This window comes from Dipodomys spectabilis, unplaced genomic scaffold (genome assembly GCF_019054845.1).
Source record: "Dipodomys spectabilis isolate Male_0828 unplaced genomic scaffold, ASM1905484v1 ptg000159l, whole genome shotgun sequence".
In the NCBI taxonomy this organism is placed as follows: domain Eukaryota; kingdom Metazoa; phylum Chordata; class Mammalia; order Rodentia; family Heteromyidae; genus Dipodomys; species Dipodomys spectabilis.
The window spans coordinates 959,636-966,212 of NW_024870836.1; the positions used below are offsets into that span (position 1 = coordinate 959,636).

At 34.0% G+C, this 6,577-nt stretch overlaps 1 pseudogene; it reads left to right on the forward strand.

Moving 5' to 3' along the window:
• The first annotated feature begins 3,835 nt into the window (after positions 1 to 3,835).
• Positions 3,836 to 3,935, forward strand: LOC122119011 (annotated as a pseudogene).
• Positions 3,936 to 6,577: the final 2,642 nt, after the last annotated feature.

The following is a 6,577-nucleotide window of genomic DNA, read 5'->3' on the forward strand; positions in this document are numbered from 1 at the left end:
AAAAAAGCCAGAAGTAGTGCTGTGGCTCAAGTGGTAGAGTGCTTGCCTTGAGCTGAAGAGCTCAGGGACAGCGTTCAGGCCCAGAGTTTAAGCCCCACCACCGACAAAAAAGAAAAGAAAAGAAAAGAAAAAAATTGAAAATAATATTTAGTGAATTACTTTGACCAATTACTTTGTCAGAACAAAGAAGGAAATATATAATTCAAAATCATTGACTTAAAAGTATGAAGAGAGAGTAGTGAAGAGAGATGAAAGAAAACATAGAGAATTGTTTTCTCTCCAGTGTAGTAACGGGTCCTTGATCTTGTTTATTTCATTCTATCTTCACAAGCTATCAAGTATGTCTCAGTACTGGAGTGTCCAGTTCAGACAAAGAGAACTCGCAGAAGAAAGATAGTATTTGCAGCAGATGTAGGTGATTTATAACTTTAGACAATCTATTTAAATCTGTTCAAAATTCTCACCTACCGTAAACTTCCCTCTTTGAATATCTTTGTTTGCTTTTCCCAAAACTGCCTTCCATTAACAGCTTAAATTTTTGAGAGGTCATGCTCGTACTCTCTAAAGATTGCTGTTTGGTTGTGATTTTCGTGTGTTCTTTAACTGAATTTCAAAAGGTTGTGCAAGTGTGTTACAATTAAATATGTCCATTTAATTGTCCAATGCCCCTGGATCAGATTCACTCCTTCTATTATTGTCAATCAACCCCTTCTCCAAGATTTATTTCAGATTTACCACTTCCTTTATCACATGTGTACATTGACTATTCTAGCTGTACTTGTCCCTTGTTCCATTTTTCATTCATTCTATGTCTTTACTATTATTCCTCTCTGCTTTCAACTTCCTGATAATCGTTCTGTTAAACTGTCTGTTAATACTTTGAAAGGTTTATTTTCATTCTTTGGAGATTCAATCCTGTATATACTTGAACTTATGTCAACTTACATTTCCCTAATTTGTTCATCTGCAATAATAATGTGCAAGACTGGAGATGTGAAGCCCCTAGACTTGATTTTATTCTCATTCATTTGAAAGATTAATCTTTAGTCAACAAGAAAGTTTAAAAATGGCTTAGAATGTATTCCTAACTATCAGTTTTTATAAATGTCTATGTACAATGGTGTGTGATTATTTTACTTTCTATGGGATAATATTTTCTACTACCTATAAGTTTTGGAAAAAGAAGAAAATTAAAATTTACTACTATAGAGGAATATGATAGAAATAGAAGACAGATTTTATGTTTGTCACATCTCTGATGAGTATCCATATTCAAGACTTACTATGTTAGACTTATAGGGAAAACATAAAACAACGTATGATAAGGCAACTATTTGTGGCTTTTTAAAATGTACCTTATTAAGTGATGAAATTTACTTTATTAGCTAATGTTTGCTTTTGAAATTTGGGAGGTTGATCTATTTAACATATTTCTGGAAGGCACCTACTGAACAACACAAATGGTGGGTGGTATTATTTCTACACTTTAATGAGTGGTTGAAACAATGGCATTAGTGTTGGGTAAATAAATCAACTCTATTGTAACTTGCTCCCTACACTTGAAAAGCTTATAATGTCACTGAGTATCATCTATTTGTCAAATGTTATTTTGGCGATTGTGATATTTAAAAGTTTATTTGAAAAAAAAATACACTTTCAGGAGATTAAATGTTTTGAGAATGACAACATTTTATACCACAGAACCAAGTTTTACTGGAGTACCAAAGTTTTGAAGCACTAAGTATCTTCACAATTAATGTTTTTCTGGATTACATTTGACCTCTAAGTCAAGTTTTCCGGGCCTGGTTAGACCAATTACAGATCTATTTTTCCAGGTAATATTTTCTGGGCCCACTAATGCTGGACTGAAATCTTTCAATAATCATTAGGGGAGGGGTATTAAAAATAATTTTGTGACACTTTGTGATGTTGTTCACTGATATGGTCTGGTCATCTGTAAATTGAAAATTTGAATTACAGTACTTTCTCTCAGATTTTATGATCTCATCCTTCATTTTAAGTTCCCTTGCATTTCACAATTGCTTACTGCTAATTCCTTCTTCTCAAAGAATTGAGGCCCTAAAATATTATAGGAAATGAGAAATTAAGATGGGTCTTCAATTACATTCTGTTGGCATGTTGTATGGGCCTAGGTGAGAAGTCTTGCACCTGTTATCTGATGATGCAGGTAACTGAGACCTAGGATCCTAGGACTCATGGGTCCTGCAGAAGAATAATATCTTTTAGAGATCATATCAGCAAAATTTGGGTATAATCAGTAGGAATGCTTCAGAAATATGGAGAAAAACATTTTGGGACCAGCGAGTTAAAACCATGAACAGGGCAGCAGACTAAAATCCCTTATAGATTAGAGGAAAACAACATTTTTTTACCATGTGAATTCAGAAGACCAAGAACACTTAGAAGGTATCACAAGCTTATACTCAAGACATTACATTGATTCTTTTTATATTCCGATATATATTCTAAACCTAATTATTTATTTTTTTTATTTTATTTATTTTTTTTGGGGGGGTGTTCCGGTCGTGGGGCCTGAACTCTGGGCCTGGGTGCTGTCCCTCAGCTCTTCAGCTCAAGGCTAGCGGTCAAACCACTTGAGCCACAGCGCCACTTCTGGCTTTTTTCTTTTTGCTTATGTGGTGATGAGGAATCGAATCCAGGGATCAGTTATGCAAGGAAAGCGCTCTACCACTGAGCCACCTTCCCAGCCCTAAACATAATTATTTATATTCCAATTCTATTCATTGGAATAAATAATTATCAATTTATTTATCAAATTATCAATTAATTCTAGTAAGTTTCACTGTGTGAAATATAAAATCAGCAAATATAAAATAAAATATATATCTATGTATAAAATAATAAAAAAACAGCACATGTTTTACATTGTTCTGTGGTGGTTAGGGTATTAAAGACAACTTTGTTTTAAAGTAATATTGCATTATCTCTACCACAGTATTTTGTAGAGCTAGACCTAAAGTTTTACCATTTGTGGATTTACAGTCTGGAGACAAGAGGAAACACTGTGATTAAAGCATTACTAATTTAAGGCCTAATATCGAGGAGAAACACATGGACTTCTCCTGGAGCTATGGAAATATTTGTTGATAGAAAGAGAGTAGTGTAAGTTCCTTCCTGGTTGGAAGGTAGACAGACCATGACATTAGGTAATCATGCATATGAACAATTTTTCACCTTCTTGGCTTTAGCTACTTTTGAAATGGTAGGTATCATAAACAATTATATTTTTATAAAATACCTTCTGGTCTGAACAGTTCTGTCTGAACTGTTCATCTCTCTGTGATCCCTTGTAACTAAGATTAGTTTTCTTCCAGTAAGACAAAGTATGATTTCAGGGTAAGATATTCTGGTTGGTCTGTTCCTACATGGAAGAAGGGTAAAGGGTCAGGTAGACATTTGTGCCAGTAAGACCTCATTTGGGAAATTTTAAGCTGGAGAAGTTTAGAAGTAGCTCTTAAGCAAGGTTTACTTTGGATCCATTAGCTCCACAAAGCTAACTCAGTTGGACAAATAAGTACTTGAAAAAGCCATCACTTTTGGACCTAGCTATAAATGCTTCAAAGTATGATCAAATCTAAAATGAAAAAGATTTAAAATAGTCAGTGACAAAAAAATTGCAAATGTGAGCAATCGACGAAACAATATAATTTTTCCACTATATACACAATTTTAGGAAAAAATGATCAATAGTATTGTTAGGAACAATAAGGTTTCCTTGTAACAAATAGGCACGCAAAGATATAAGCCTATATGAAGATTGCATCATTAACTACTTAAATTTAGAGGATACTACATGCTTCAGCAGCACGTCTACACAAATTAAAACAATACAGAGATTAACATGGCACTTGCACAAGGATGAAATGAAAATTTGTATAGTATTCCATATTTTTCATTCTTCAGATGCAAGAAATGAAAAGCAGTTGTTAAAAAGTTGATTACATAATTACAAGAGTAACAATACATGTAAGTCCTAGAATTAAAGGTTAGTTTCATATCAGTGTATTAAATCTTCACCTCAGAAATGCCTTTACATAGCATAACCTTTACAAAACTTTTGAAATTAGTTAAATTCTCATTTTATCCCAAAGAAATATACTAGTATAAGGACCTAGAAAAAAAAAGGAATCTTTAACTTTATATATGGAATGCAATCTTACAGTACACATTTATTAATGTACCTATGTATTACAAAACAATGTAGAATTCAAATTATATCTAGGAGAGAATGAAATAGATTATGGATATTATGCAAACACAGAATATAGAATATTTAAAAATATCCTTTTTTCAGACAAGCACAAGAAATATCTTTAGTTTTTGTACTACTCATTTCAACAGATAAATTCAAATTATTTCTGATTTAAAAAAATCACAAACTCTGCAGAAATCATTATACATATATACAAAAACAAACTCTTGAATATACTTTAACATCAAAATCAGACAATTCACTTGGAAGAATTCCCCAGAATTTTTACAGGAAGATATTGCTGTTATTTGGATTGTGAAAATATTTTCTATGGACACAAAGAATGGACTGGCACTTTCATGCAATTGTTTCGAACATATTTATAAGATGATTTCTTTGTTGCTTAGTATGTCCCTCCCCCATGGCATAACCCCTGCTTTCACTGTATTTGATGTTGGTATAATTTGTGGCTGGGAAGGGAAAAAAAAAACAAACCTTTAAATAGGGATACAGGTGGACCCATTGCAACGAGATGTACAAATTGTTATGTCAAAAAATGAACTTTACAAATTTGGTTGGGGTGGGAGGACAGGGAGAGGGGGGAGATGAGAAAGGATGGGAAGCGGAAACAAAGGAAGAGACAACAATGCTTGATAAGAAATGTTTTCATTATCTTGCTCATGCAATTGTAACCCCTCTGTATGGCATTTTCACAATGAAAAACAAACAAACAAACAAAAGAATGGACTGGCATTTTGAAGTTTAAGAAACTTAATTGATACCTTAGCTATAGTAAATAATGCTGCAATAAATATATTTGTTCTGGTAGCTTTCGTATGGTCATGTTTGATGCCCCTCAGTAGATGAATGGATCAAGGAAATGTGGTATATATACACAATGGAATTCTATGCCTCCACCAGAAAGAATGACATTGCCCCATTTATTAGGAAATGGAAAGACTTTGAAACAATTATATTAAGTGAACTAAGCCAGGCCCAAGGAAACCTAGGTCCCATGGTTTCCCTTAATTGTAATAACTAGTATATGTCTGACAAAAGCAGAAACGGTCAGATAAGTTGATGTTAGGTGAAATGAAACCCAAGATAAAGATTCAAATCTTTTTTTTCCTTGCGATTGTTTCTATTATATTTTTAAGATGATTTCTTTGTTGTTTTGTATTTCCCTCCCACGGTATAACCCCTGTTTTCACTGTATTTGATGTTGGTATGATTTGTGGTGGAGAAGGGAAAAAAACAAACCGTTTAAATAGGGATACAGGTGGATCCATTGCAACAATGAGATGTACAAGACGTCATGTCGAAAAGCGAACTTTACACCTTTGGCTTGGGGGTGGTAGTGGGAGGGCAGGAGGAGAGTGTGAGGGGGAGATGGGAAGGGATGGGAATGGAAAACAAAGGAGGAGGCAACAATGCTTCATAAGAAATATACTCATTACCTTGTCCATGTAATTGTAACTCTCCTGTATGGTATTTTCTTAATAAAAAGAAAAAAAACTCCAAAAAAAAAAAAGAGAAAAAGAAAAACAAAGAGGGAAAAAAAGAAACTTAACCGAACCATTAAACTTAAGAGAACAATATGTACAGCCTTCCACAACTTCAAAGAGGTAGTGATACATACTTATCCTTTTGGAAATATCAAATGCAGTTTCTTCCAAGTTGTCCTTCAGACCTGGTTTGATAAAATGGTGCAACAGAAGGAGATCCAACATATCTTTCCTATCTCTATTCCCAGCAGCAAGGTGCAAGGTGTTCAAAAGGTCTTTAGTTTTGGCATTGGTATCTGCATCATGATGAAGAAAATGGCCACACTAGTATTATTCCATGTATAATCACTGTGCAACGGTGTCCACCCATCTACAGTTATTGCATGAATATCTGCTGCTTGAGCCACCAACTCACAGACAATGTCTAAGTGTCCACTGTAGGCTTCCCGATGAAGGGATATATACTCATCCTCATCCCTAGTATTCACATGAGTGGCCTTTTTGGAAAGTAGTCACTGCAATGTAGTAAGCCGATTATTTTCAGCAGCCCAAAGAAGAAATTTGCTTGGATCCTACTCCATTTTTTTCTTGCAATTTATACCACTCATCATTTTTTCATTTTTTTCTTCATCTTAATCAGAATTGCCTAAGCAGAAACTTTCAGTGACAGTGGAAATGAGGTGTCCATGTATTTCGCCAATAGTTCACGTTGGTTGAACTGGTCAGAAAAATCCGGTGAATTTTCTACATCTGTTTTTTTCACCATGATTTATTTTCTCATTTTCCATTTTCATTATTTTAAATTATTCTAACTGGAAAGTAGAGAATTGATGGAGAG